This window comes from Vipera berus (assembly GCF_964194415.1).
Source record: "Vipera berus genome assembly, chromosome: 1".
Lineage (NCBI taxonomy): Eukaryota > Metazoa > Chordata > Lepidosauria > Squamata > Viperidae > Vipera > Vipera berus.
Genome location: NC_138202.1, coordinates 27,029,962 through 27,044,242, shown reverse-complemented (window position 1 = coordinate 27,044,242; position 14,281 = coordinate 27,029,962). Strand labels below are relative to the sequence as shown.

General features: G+C 38.9%; 1 protein-coding gene across 5 annotated transcripts in view; it reads left to right on the top strand.

Moving 5' to 3' along the window:
• Window positions 1–7,622: 7,622 nt before the first annotated feature.
• Window positions 7,623–14,281, top strand: part of KTN1 (kinectin 1) — a 94,999-nt gene continuing 88,340 nt past the window's right edge. For all 5 annotated transcript variants that reach the window (XM_081316966.1, XM_081316968.1, XM_081316967.1 and 2 more), the window contains exon 1: window positions 7,623–7,874. The gene's annotated coding sequence lies outside the window, so the exon portion shown is untranslated. The remainder of the gene's footprint in view (window positions 7,875–14,281) is intronic.

Sequence of the window (14,281 nt, the reverse complement as noted above, 5' to 3'; positions counted from 1 at the left end):
TTTGTTTTGGCTTGTTTTTTTAAAGGAACATGCAACACAGAGCAAGTCTGCAAAATTGGGAGTGAGAAAGGAAAGGAAAAATATAGGGAGATGAGGGCAGGGAAGAGAAATGGTGGGTCTGAGGAGAAAGAAAGGGTGTCTCGGATGTAATGGACTCTAAAAATGAAGGCAGAGGAGCAGGCTGATCTACAGAGGATCCTCAGAATGCACTACTTTTTCTTCCCTCCTTCATGGCCTACAATCCCAGGAGTAAAGAAGTAAAGTTATAAGGACGTGAAGTTCTTGCAGTGACCAATGCACTGAGACCTCAATGAGGTAACATTTGGAGGTGGCTCAGGCAGATAAGTTCAGCCAATCAGAATGCAAGATTCTATAACTACAGCAAACCTCAATAAACATAGGTGTAGCTTTTCTGTGGAGTTGAGTCCTTTATCTGGTCTACCTAGAGGGGTTGACATCATTGTTTCTGTCCATGTGACATCTTTAGCAAACTTGCTTTGTGTGTGCAAGCTTGCATTCTGACAGCAATCCAGGTTTGTATGCACAAACTAGAGCAGATTCCTACCAAGCTGCTTGGACAAGCTGGCAGCAAAACAGAGCTCCAATTTTATGTAAAGGGGTAAAGTTGTCAAATTTTGCAGATATTTTAAATGTTTGAAAGAAACACGGCTATTAGACATTTCTTTAGCTTAAGGGGGCTATGAAAATATTACACCAATACTAAGGGTGATGTGAACTGAGAATGTTTAGGAACTACTGGGATAAGGAATGGGATGAGGAATCCATATGATGCTAAATTATTAGCTGCCACACTACTACTGATCAGTTGTATCTACAAGTAAATCACACAAATTCATTTATTTTGATGAGGTCAGAAGACCACAGATCTTGAGGACTTCAATAGCACATTAATTTTATCTGCCTTTTCTGCCTCTTGCTGCTTTGTTTAATTTGATTTTCAATCCTTTTTGCAATGATTCCTAACAGGAAAACTCATGACGTTTGCCTTTAAAAAATATTCTATTGCATATACATCTGAGACTTTCAATAAGCTATTCCCTGGTCTATTGCTGAAACTTCAGGATATCTATATCTTATGATAAACTTCATCTCCAGCTAGCTATAAAGATAAGACTGTGTAATTTTCTTGGCAATAATATGGAAGTGCTTTCTCACTGTCTTCTTCTAGGCAGTATTTTCCAGACTAGCATACAGTTTTGGAATTCCCTGCTAGCACTTTCATAATCGATTACTTTGCATCTGTTCATATTGAATTACATTTGTCATATTCAACAAAATCACTATTACGTAGCCTCTATGCCTTCTCAAATTTTGGTGAGGATAAGCTGGGGGCAGATTGACTGTGACCCCTTTGGACCCTTTAAGTAAAGGCAGGATGCAAACTAATAGAAGATTAAACCTGCCAAATCTGGGTTGCAAATATCTGCTATAGCTCTTCTCCAGTCCTGCTATCTGATAGCCATAGACAAAAATAATCTCTTCTTATTTTACTGTACAGGTTTCTTAAGTATGCTGGTCATTGACTGTAATAAACATTTGATTTTATTTCTTAAGTACTCCATTCCCATGTATTTAACTTACTTTCATATTTCTCGACATATTTATCTCTTATTTCTTTACCAAAAAGTAGACAGAAGCACTTTTTTCAACAACCTTTCTTCCTCATAGCAGACCATAACATCCACTAACTTTCTATCAACATTTGCACATCTTACTATTTCTTCACCCATTGCCCCATCTGTAGTAAACAGTCTACCAAGGTGCATATAGCTTTTCATAATTTATCTATAAACTCACCTGTAACATCCCTACAAATATTCCTTATACATTTGTATATCTTTAAACAAATAAGGGAATATTATATATTCAATGTTTAAATGTTCACTAGACACATTATGCACTATTCTAATTGTATTCAGCCACCAACCTTGAATTCCATATTCATGCTTTGGAAATTGCAACCTGGCTATCTTCATTTGTACATGCATGTGCTTGCAGGTGTACTCAGCTTCATATCATTACCGACTTTGTAAATGATCTTGCTATTTTAATTATTTGAAGAGCTGTATATATTCCTGGGCATTATACTATGGTGAAATGTAGTCTGAAATACCCGGAGGGGAGGGATTGCATCCCAAAGGGAGCAGAGCTTGGAAAGTCTGGTAGGCAGGAAGAGGGCAAAGATAGCTTCTCTTTAGCAGTTCATAGAGTGTATCTATAGTTTTCCAGATAGTTGCATTAATCTTGCAAGGTTCTGTCTGTAGGTGAAGAACAATAAAGAAACTAGTCAGAAGTAATTCCTTGAGTTGTTCTTGGTTCTTGTGGCCTGACAATGCACATTTTTGAGGGCTTTGTACACTGATCCTATCACTATCACGGTACACTTCCATGTACATGCTAATGTCATATTTATACACTCCAACTTTTACGAGGGCTGAAGCTACCAAAGTGAGAATTAAATAGTTTGAGACCAGACTGGGTCAGTATCAAAATCTGATGCAGTTGTCCTCCAGTTCCATAGATGAGAAATGAGTGGAAGAAGTCCTTTACTACATAATGGTGGGAGAAAAGATTAAAATACTGGGGCCAGTTATTTACTGTATGGAGAGAAGGAAAACAGCTAGATTTTGCAGCAGTTCATTTTCTTATTTTGGCTTTTTATACCTGCTATAAAAGCAACCTTCTTACCTAAGCTCTGCCATTGATTCTTTTATTGCTAACTCCTGAGTGCTGGTCAAGGTTTTAGAGATTTATTGTCATGATCTCAGTGAAATCTTGACAACAAGAACAGCTACTCTTATTCTCAACTTCAAGTGAGGAAAAAGAACACTCAAAACTCCAGGATTAAAACATGGTTCTACACCCACTCACAAATTCATTCACAAGTTAGGTCCCAAACTCTTGGTTCCAGAATTAGACTCATATGGCAAGCCAGATGATGAAGCAATCAAGCTAGCACCATTTTTCCTCACTAATAGTTCCTGTGCTGCCACCCTGCCCAAGATCTAGCAGTTGTAGCAACAGCTGTACTCAGATATTGAACGATAACTCCTCTCCATCTGCAGAACAGCCCAAATTTTACAGAGACAGAGACAGACATATATACAGCACTTTTGTGAGACTCTTAGGGACTAATTGTGACAGCCTTGTCAATCCACTAGCTGTGAGATCCATTGCCTATGACTCAGTAAATAGTCTGCACAAACATGTTGCTGACTTTTAGTTGTTAGCTCAGGATGGGAGCTGCAATGAAAAAAGCTTACACGGACAGTTTAAAGAGGAGACAGCAGATGAAATATGGGATGAGCTCATTTATCAAAGCACCAGACTTTGCATTAATAAATCTCTACTTGGGGAAATCTATGGAAGACACAAATTGCAGCAGAGTACAGGAGATGGAAGAAAATATTGCTATTCTCTTTTGTATACCACTTATTCACCGTAGGACGCAAATGCACCTGGGAACCAGCAGAACTCCACACTCTTTCTGGGAAAAGCTGTGTCAATGCACTAAATGATCTCTGGCTGGACACCGTCTAGTCATTTCACACAGAACTGGTCTGCTAAGAAACCCCACCCCTGCCCCCATTCATGCTCCTAAAGCACTAGGAATGTATCGTATCTATAGGAATGTGGGGAGGAGCATTTTGCAAGCAAAATACTCAGAACGGTCAAAATCTGTCTGGATAGAAACTAGTCATGTAGAAAATAAGTACAGTAAAACCCATATATTGAACTTTTAGGCTCAGACTCATCCGCAACACAAATGAAACCTGTACATAGATCCTGGTGTTGGTTGTGAACACTGGTATCAAATTGATACGAAATTTAATACCCATTTCCAAAATAATAAAGAGGTATAAATTGTGTTCTTTTTCATAGAAAGGACAAGTGTCTTTCCTTTATACTGAAAAATATGAATTGGAGTATTGCTCCCTTAATTTACCTATATATAGGTTTCTCATTTGAAAACAGAGTATGTGCTTGAATTCTTCAGTATAGGTTACTGAGCTCTATAATCACTAGGGGTCATTGCCCTTTCCCCCTCATCTTCAGTACTTAGAATAGGCAATTTCACCAAGCTGAATTTCAGAGAATCTTATAATGTAACTTACATGAAGGAGAATCACATGTACAGGTAGTCCTCATTTAGCATCTACAATTGGGACTGGCAACTCAGTTGTTAAGTGAAGTGGTTGCTAAGTGAAACTATGACTGTGCTTATAGTTCTTACTTCAGCTTTCCTTTGCTTTAAAGATCCGTGAAGGGTGTAAATGAGAGGATTGCTTGTAACATTACTTTTTCATCGCCATTGTAATTGCAATGATCATTAAACAAGGCTAAATGAGAAATATCTGTATTTAGCAGCCTCTGTCATTCTTCAGTTTGAATGTAAGTAGTACTCAACTTACAGCTTTGTTTAGTGACCATCTAAGTTACAAAGGACCCCACCCCCAAAGCTATTTATGACTCGGTTCTGAAGTTCCAACAGCTGCCTCTCCCCCACAGTCATGTGACTGCATTTTGATGGTTGGCAACTGGCCTATATTTATGGGTATTTGCGGCAACTCACAGTCACATTGCCACAATTTACGACATTTTTCCTGGAAACTAGCATTTATTTCTGGCCCATAGCAAATAATGGGTTCACAGCATTTGCTTAACGAGCGCTGCATTTAGTTAATGCCTGAAATAAAGGTCATAAAATCAAGCTGGTCATGTGATCACCTGCTTTACGACTGTGACCACTGTAATTCCAGGCTTAATTACAGTAGTAAGTCGAGGACTACTTGTATAAAATTATGTTATTTGACTGTCCTCCCAGTGAGTCATCCCATCACACAGTTATCGACATTACAAATCACACAGGAAGCAACCAACAGAAATAAGACAGATCTATCAAGACTGACACACTGGCCAACAGATTGAAAGAGTTCAATCTACATTCCAACACCAAAAACAAAACAAAAAAAATTAACAGAGGGTGCAAATTATTGCATAGCATCCTTAATTTCATGTGCTTCTAGTCATCCAACGCATATTAGAGCCCTAAATGGAAAAGGAGATGCCAGATGTTTCCAGTGGCTTTAGAAAAGGCCGATGAATATAAAACATTATTGCTGTTGCATACCAGATACTTGAGAAAGCCAAAGACCCCCCAAAAGAAATCAATATATGTTTCATTTATCCTGAAAGGCCTTTGATCATTCAATCACTTCAAGCTGTAGTATGTGCTTAAATAAATTGGAATCCCAGAACATCTTATTGTTCTCATGAGAAACAATTTTTTACAGATCAAGAAACCACAATACAGACAGAATATAGTGAAATAGACTGGCTGATACTATGAAAAACAGAAAGGACTTGAAAGATGTACTAATAAAAGTCAAGGAGCACAGTGAAAAAGGGCAGTAAAATTTAATGTAAAATCTAATGACAAGTACAACAATCAGCCTTAGAACTGACTATGAGGATACTTAAAGCCTTTGAATTATATTTCCCACCCATAAACCAATATTCTCATAGCAGATATCTTAAATTTTCTTTTCCAGCTGGTATGATTCTTGTAAACACCACTAATAAAAAGCTATGATTCTAATGCATCACTGATAATGAAGACAGGGTTCTCCAACATGCTCACAGATAAAAAGCACAGAAAAATTATTTCCATTCATCTTGCACACTGATGCATACTTGTTCACTGTGCTGACAGAAGGGGGCGCTCTTCTTCTAGATTGTTATTTAATCACACATTTGTGATTAATGCAGCTCAGTAAACATAAATTAAATAAAAATAATTAAACTGAAAAATCTGTGATGAGATTCTATGCTCAATAATTGCCTGAAAGAGAGGAAATTATCTGACAGACAGGCAGAGGGAGGTTTAATTTTTTACTTGGGTAAGGTTTGGATAGGGAATATGGGGGAATAAATTTATCTAGTTATACTAGTTTGGGATCCAGACAAAAACTAAGTTAATACTTACATGTTTATTCTATTTTTATATTGTCTTCAAGGGAAAGCCTGCTCAATGTAGCTTAAATAAAATTTATCTTGAGTTATGCTTCATTCCTGGTGACAACATGAAGAAACTCATATTGTTTTCCTGGCAACAATAGAGAAATGGTTTACCATTCACTTCTTGGAAGTTTTTACGTTTTGGTTTAGTACATAAAATTGGATTTGTAGCGGGCTCCCATCAAAGTACAGAATAATTATTTAGCATTTTCCAAGTGGAGGCAAAATACTTAGTAAAATTATAAGACATAAAATGTAATTTGCAAGACATAAAACATTTAATATAAAATATTCATAGGATTTAAAACTAACTCAAGTTTCATTTGAAACAAGGTTTTTTGAGCTTATTGACTACAAACCTTTGACAACAATGCTTTATAAGGAAAAGGTATGATAAATCAGTCTTAGCCAACGCTGATAATACTAAACATTGTCCAGTAAGGAAAGAATTAACCAACTGGTTTAATCTATGGAACACAAAGGTTTAACAGATAATACAGAATGTGTGGCAGATGTTTATCTTTTTCTGAAAAACAGACTGAAGCTGCAGGGTAAGAATTCAATATATGAAGAATTCGCATTGTGGCTTTTTGGGGCTGACAACGTAATAAATCTCAAATCCTGGTTAATGTGTAGGATGTGATGATATATGCATGCATACTTGTTAACTCTGATTGTGGGCTTAGTGTCTTTTGTGAACACGCCCACTGGTTAACAGTAGCATTGTGTTCTCCTTATGCCCAGGCATGATATTCTTGCATGTCAGCTGCATAGGAGCAGTTACAAAACACTATTGCCCTTTTGTCTTGCTTGTGCACAGCCACTCTGAAAAGCAAAATGCTTGGTTATTCAGGCTCCTAGTCTGCTGTATTTGGGCCTTCCTTATTTCTGATGGAGGAAGTGGGATTTCATGCACATATTTAATTATAAACCGCCCAGTGTCACAGTTGTGAAACGGGGGTGGGGGGGGGCTATATAAATTGAATAAAAAACTCCTACTTCCGCGTGTTCATATAATATCTAAAAAAAGCGCTCGTCTTGAGGCTTCCCTATACAAAGACAGGATCCTCGCCTTGCGATAGGAAAAAAAAATAAGGCAGTACTTGGCCACATGGAGAAACCGCCGCGGGCTGGTTTGACTGACAGCGGAATTAGAAAGAGCGCATGAGAAATCCCAAGACGATAAATACATAAATGCCCGAGTTTAACAGCAAGCGCGGAGGCTGCAACGGCAGCGATATGGAATTAAACCACAAATCTTAAGTGCCCCACATCTCTTATCGCGCGGAGAAGCAGAGCGATGGAAAGCGGCCACTTCGCACGTTCTCCGAGGCATCCTCTCCTTGACCGTCTCCACAGACGGCCAAGATCTGGGCCGCAGATCGCCATAAGGTTATGCGTGTCGTTGAGAAATGTGCAGAGAATCCCCTATCCGCAAAGAGAGCCGTTCTAGTCACACAGGCTGCGGGAATAAGAGTGCCAAGAGCCGCCGCTTTTGCTCCACCGAGGGAGGGAGGGAGGGAGGGCGAGGGGGAGGGAGGAGAGAGAGAGAGAGTCGGTCGCCCCTTTAACAGGCGGCGGGGCGGGGAGAGGAAGCGATGGATGACTGCCTGGATGTATGAAGGGCCGGGTCCGGCCGACGCCGCGGACGTGTCGGTACCGCCTCTCCCGCGCCCTGGCTCCTCTCCTAGAAGGCCAGTGGTGTGAGGAGGAGCCGTCGCCGCCTGCTAGTTGCTGGCTTCGCCGCCGCCGCCGCCGCCGCCGCTCCTTCTCCTCCTCCTTTTCCCTGCCTTTCTTCCCCTTTCCGCCGGCTGCCAGGCTCCTGCCCTCCTCAGGTACGTCGCTCCGGGCGGCCGGCCGCCATCTCCTCCTGCTCCGATTCCCTTTTTGGGGACGGGTGAGGGCAGCCGCTTCGTAAGCAGCGGAGGGAGCAGCGCCCGGCTGGGGAGGCGCGAATGCCTAACGGGGCTGCTTCCGTGGCACTGGGCCGCTGCTCGGGATTCCTCCTTTGCTTGGGCCCGCTAGGCCCGGGGAGGGGGACGCGGGGAGTGGCTGACGGGGCCATCCGGCCTCGGGTTTCAGGCTGGCCGCGTAGAGGAGTCTCCCCCTTGTCCCTCTTCTCTGCAGGCCGGCTTGCGAGCGGGTGAGGGCAGAGAAGGGGCACCGAAGCCCCCCCCCACCCCTCCCGACCTGTGGGGGTTTCTCTGGCGCTGCTTCTGCCCCCCCCCCCCTCCCCACCCCCGAAGGAGACGGGCCTTTGTGGAGGGCGCGGAGGAAGGAGGTGAATCAGGAGAGGAACTCTTTACAAGCCTTGCGGTAGTATCCTAAATTTGTACGGGGGTCTTTGGAGCGCTCTTTTCCTCCTTTTTCAGAAATGGGAAGAAACGGCCCCATCCCTAACCCTGCCTCTCTAAAACAGCGTTTCCCAACCTTAGGAACTTGAAGATGCGTGGACTTCAACTCCCAGAATTCCCCAGCCAGCTATGCTGGCTGGGGAATTCTGGGAGTTGAAGTCCATGCATCTTCAAGTTCCTAAGGTTGGAAAGCGCTGCTCTAAAAGGCCCCGTCTTTTCCTTCTGTGGAAATCATGTGAAGGTGCGGTGAATAATGAGGAGTTACATTCCTTTCTCTCCTGAAACTGCTAGGAACCAACCACCACCTTTCTCTCCTTCCCATTAATTTATTTTTACTGTTTGTATATGATTTTAATCAGAGTTAATGATTGCCTGGTATAGATGTAGATGAAGGGGCCAAAGTAGAGTCTACCTCTAAGACTGTTGGGATTTAACTCTTGTCAAAAGGTGCTCCAAGGAATTGGGTGCAGGAGACTGAGCTGGAAGCTTGAAAGGGAAGGGAGGCAAGTCTTCTGGGAAAGGGTCTGAATTGCAGTTCGGGATGTATTTAGCTGTGGTTGAGTCACCCTTGCTTCCAAGTTGACGTATTTTAAGTGTGACCTGGGTGGGGAACAAGAAGACCTCTGTTTTGTATGTCCAACTAAAAAAAATATCCTAGTCTATTCAGAACAAAACCCATGTGCATTCACTTCTCTACTTCTCCTCCTCCTCCCAAGTCTGAGCTACTTTTTTGGGAAATCCAAGAACTGTCATTCAGCACATGTATATGGGGATATTTAGCCAAACACTCCCGTGTTTTAAAAAAACTATTAAGGCATTCTTTCTAACTGGTTATAGATAAGGAAACAAAGGGCTGGTTGAAGCAGCATTGAACTCTCACATAGTATTAATAGAATAAGTTGGAATGAGCCCCTGCTTAGGCTCTCCCTGATTTCTTCTATGAAAGGAAAATCAGAAGCATCTAAAACTCTGATCAGAGTTTTCTATGATGTCCTAGTACAAACTAGTTTGTGTTCTTTGATTGTGAAGCAGGAATTTTAATTTTGTATGTGCAAGATTAGAGCTTGTATGAAACTAGACAGTCAGACGGTTGATTTGTGTATGCGGTAGTGGTTAATATTGACTACATTACATTAAATGAAAACTGATCACTAGAGCTTCAGATAGGGAGGTAGGGTGTCCATAGCCTGCCTTGGAAATGCCAGGAATGGAAACCAAGATATCCTTTGCTATTGAACTATGACCCCTTACTAAGTGTTGTGCGAGCTTGATTTTAGAATCTTAAGCTGGTGCACAGTTATTGTGTTTGAACTGTACTAAGCCCTTTCTTTTAAAATTCATAGTTTGGAATGATTCTAGCAGTGGATTGGGCTGTGATTGATTTTCTTTAATGCTGTGGTTCATTGTTTCTTGAACTGTTACACAGAATGCCTGAACTGCTTGAGGGTTGTTCAGACAAAATCAGATAATGAAATGTTACTACAATTGAATGTTACTACAATTCTAAGACATTCTTTGCCAAGTCTCCCTCCGATGTGGGTGAAATATGTTAAGTTTGTTCAACCCCTTAGGATTTAATGTCAATATATGAAATGTGGGGGAAAAGAATAGTATTTTAATATATTTTAATAATCCCTTTTTAAAAAATGTAATTGTTAAACATACATGCATACAGATATCATTTAGTGTTCTGTGTATATAATGTCAGTAAAGGTACATTGTTTTTGGACTATGGAGATGACTAAAATAGAGAAAAGTAATGGCTTAAACAGAATAATTTTGTCACTTTAGTGCAATTCTCCCCCTTTTCATTATTTTGGGTTTTTGACATTTAGCACTGCAGTACAGGGAAAGGAAAACTGTCTTTTCATTGCACCACTTGTCCTTTTTAAAAATATTGCATATGTTCTCTAAAGGCAAATGGGAAGCAAAGGATTATATCCATTAAATATTCTGTTTTTATAACAGTGCATCTCTTTATGACTGCCTATGATGAGACTAATATAGTATTTGTCATGTTTTAGTCATCATAATTCAGCATAATAGTTAATTCTCTGTGATCTTTAATGATTGTTTGCTGAGAATGTTCTAAGGATTTGTTGCCTTGCATATCCTTAGAAGAAACTGCCTCAAATGTTACTGAATTAAGGGAAATTTTTTATGTTAATAGAGTAGCAAATGAATCAGTCCTAAATATATTTTTCTTGTTTGTACAATAGATTTCAGTGGAACCACAAATTAACTATCTGCTTGGATTTGCAGATGAATGCCAGATTGTGTAGCCCTGTTACCTAAATAAGCAAAGTTTACAGTAATGTTTTTTGTCTCCTTTCCCCTACCCCACTCCACATCTATTCAGAAAATGAAGTTTAGACAGGATCTCTGAAATGCCTATGTAAAAAATGCAAGACTTTCAAGTCACAAAGGCAGCTAACTTGAGATTGGAACTGAGATTGTGCTTGTGTAATGGATTGTTGCCTGACAGTGTGATGAGCGTATAAATTTAATAAATAAACTGTCCCCTCAGTATTTAAATTATTTTGTTGGTGTTTTTTACTGTTATGAAATATAGCACCAGTGCACATTGATTAATGGTTCCTTTAAGTCAGATGTATGGAATGGCAAATTAATGTAGGAATTAGCTTTTCCATGCATTTGATGGTGAGCTGTAGCTTACAAAAGCATATTTCTTTTAATCACATTTGGTAGCTGGAAAAGGTATTGCCAGCCTCCTCCTAATGTTTGGCTACCATATAGTAAGGTTCTCCTTTTTGGGGGGTTGTCCTGTAATATGGATCATAAGAGTATTCTGTAATGCCATTCTCCATTCCAAAATATAAGGCCTTTTGGGGGGGGGGAATGAAGAAAGACCAAATGATTTTTTATTAATTGTACTTCAGATTCACATTTTTTCACACTGATGTTTCCATATACATTAGTTAAAACTTATGTTCTTGAAGTAATATGGTCTGCAGCAGGAATCTTAATCCAACCGGCTGAATACCTGTTGTATTATGAGAATATTTTTCATTAAGCTTTGTATAATATATACTGTAATAATACCTCTGTATCTATTATTAGTATAGTAATACTTGAGGGACAGAAATGCTTAGTACTCTTCTTGCAGAGACAAAGTTATCCTTGAATAATATGCAGTGCAATCCTTTGTGTTCAAATTTTTTTGCGGTGTTATACATATTGTCTGTTTTCTGAGTATACTTCTGTAGTGCTTATTCCTAAATATGTTGGTGGATTGTGCTCCAAACTTTGCAAAGATTAATGGCAGGAAATTCCATGTGAAGTATGCATGATATTTCTGACTTCTGAGTCGTATTTTGGATCTGCTGAAAAGTTTAGCCTGATAATAGGCTGAAAACTAGGAGGATTTTCATTTTCTACAGCAGGATCTTCATTTATTTGTAAAATTTATTGGCTGCCCATCTTACCTCAGAGTAACTTTTTAATTACAATTAAAAAGCTTTTTAATCAGAAACTTGAATTATAAAAATATTGAAGAACTATTCAGTTACTATGTGAACAACAATGATGTTTCAGCCTTTTAAGTAGTTTCTACTTAAATTCAGAAATGTTCTGTAATGTAAGAGTCAAGGGGTAAAATCTCACATGGAATAGAGGTAGGCTCTAATAAGCTCTGAAAGTATTCCTGGCAGTGCTTTTGTATGTCAGATGTGTCCAGACTGGTGGATTCTTGGATTTGAACTTGAAAATATTTGATACTGCATAGGAACAAGCCTCACATATAGCAATTTCACCTTGGTGTAATCATCTTTTTTATCAAATCAAGTGCTGAGAGTAGCATTTATTTGAAGAATGCCTACAGAATAACCATTGAAGCGTGGTACTAGTTCTTTGTATAGGTTAATGTTTGTCTTGATTGCAATATTTGATTAGCTAAGTAGTTTGTGTTAAATGAGACCATTGATTAGTATGAGTTGGTAAGAACAGTCAGCAAGACTTTGATTCTTATGAGGATTGTGTGGTTTGATTCAACTCCTCTCCCATATTTGTCATCCCCCCCCCAGATATGGAAGAACCCCTGGCCAGCCTGTTGTTCCCGAACTGCAATTCCCAGTAGCCCTCATTATTAGCAGGATGCTGGGATTGCTAGTAGTAATAGTTCAACTGTCTTGGGACAATTACTGTTATATACACATGCGCGTGCGTGTGCACACACACAAATTCTCTTATTTCTGCTGCATATATTCATTCAACTTCTGACATCTGAAGCTTTCTGTTGCATGCTTGTTGTTGGAAACACAGAAACAGTATTTCTAAACTTAGACCATAGTTGAGTCCAAAATTTCTGTTGCTAAGTGAGACATTAAGTGGGTTTTGCCGTAAGTGTGAAAAATAGTCATGAGTCACTTTTTTCAGTGCTGTTGTAACTTTGGTCACTAAACAAGCTGTTTTAAGTCGGCTGAGGACTACCTGTATTTAAGCATCCCATAACTGAAATAGATATATATGGGGGGGAGAGTATTTTTTAATTATACTTGTGTTTCAATTAGGCCATGTAAATTGATGGTTCTTTTGTTTGCCTAAATTGAATGAGCTTTTCCTGGTTCACTTACTGAAAGCCTCCAGAAGAGATTTAATGGCTTATGACCCTCCAAGTAAAACAATTGTTAAACATCTAGAACAATGCAGTTTGTATCCTACCCAGAAGACTACATTTTAGCTTAACAATTGCTGTTGTGTCTTACATTGTAATATGTGAATAATATTTATTAGTCTGCTAGGAAAATGAATAAAAGTTACTCACTGTGATTTGAAAGAGATAGTGGGATCCAGAAAGAATGTATAAAAATATTCCTCTTAGTGAAAATAATTTAGTCAGAGCTGTGTCAGAGGGAGTCCTTTCCCCTCTTATTTAATATAATTTTGTCTTTATTCTGGACATTTCCTAACAGAGTGCTAATGCTAAATAAAAATAAAAATCAGTGGAATTTATTCTAAAGCTTAGCTTTGTAGCTGCTTTTGCTGAACTTCTACAATTGCATACAATTTTCATAATTAAAATACTTTTTCTACACCAAAATGAAGATAAGCATATAAAATATAAAAGTGTGGGAATTATATTTCTGTTCTTTTGATAAATTCTAGATTTTTATTTTGTCTTTCAAAATTTGTAATAATATACATATTATAAATGCATAGTGTTGTCTGCTGGTAATTCAGCTCTGTGTGAAGGCATATGGGATTACAAAACACATTATTTATTTATTTTTATTTTTATTTCTTTCTGAGAATAATATTGAGAGTTGTATAGTGTCTCATGCCATATTAAAAAAACCCCTGACTTGTTGAAGCTTGTGCAGGGTGGTGTGATGATGCAAATAGCTATGAAACATTTTTCTATTTCCTGCCCCCACAGTCATTTTGTGCTCCACCTATTTCTGCTTTGCAGAATAGAGGGCAAAGTGCATTTAGCTGCAGTTTGAACCAGATTATGAGCTTTGTCATTGTGAGAATTAATGAACTTTGGTCATTGCAGGAAGTTTTCTTCATTGTATCCCACTGTGAAATGTAGTATGCAATTTTGGGAAGAGCTGGAAGGCAAAGAATTGCTTTCTGTGACTGGGGCAGTAGAGATATCAAAGGATTACTGATGCATTTTTTTCTCTGGAAATCTGAAAAAGCTGCCACCTTTTAATAAAATTGGGATTTCAGTTCTGATAAGATTAACAAGTCAAAAAAGAATTGACCGAAATCTTAACTATTAGTGACATTTAACAAAATTATTCATTTTCTTTGCTTTCATTCTCTTATTCTTAAACCAGAAAATTACCGTAAGTTCCAAAAAAGGGTCAAAATTGTGTAATATTTATGCAGCGACATGAGTGAAATTACAGTTAAATTTCTAAATA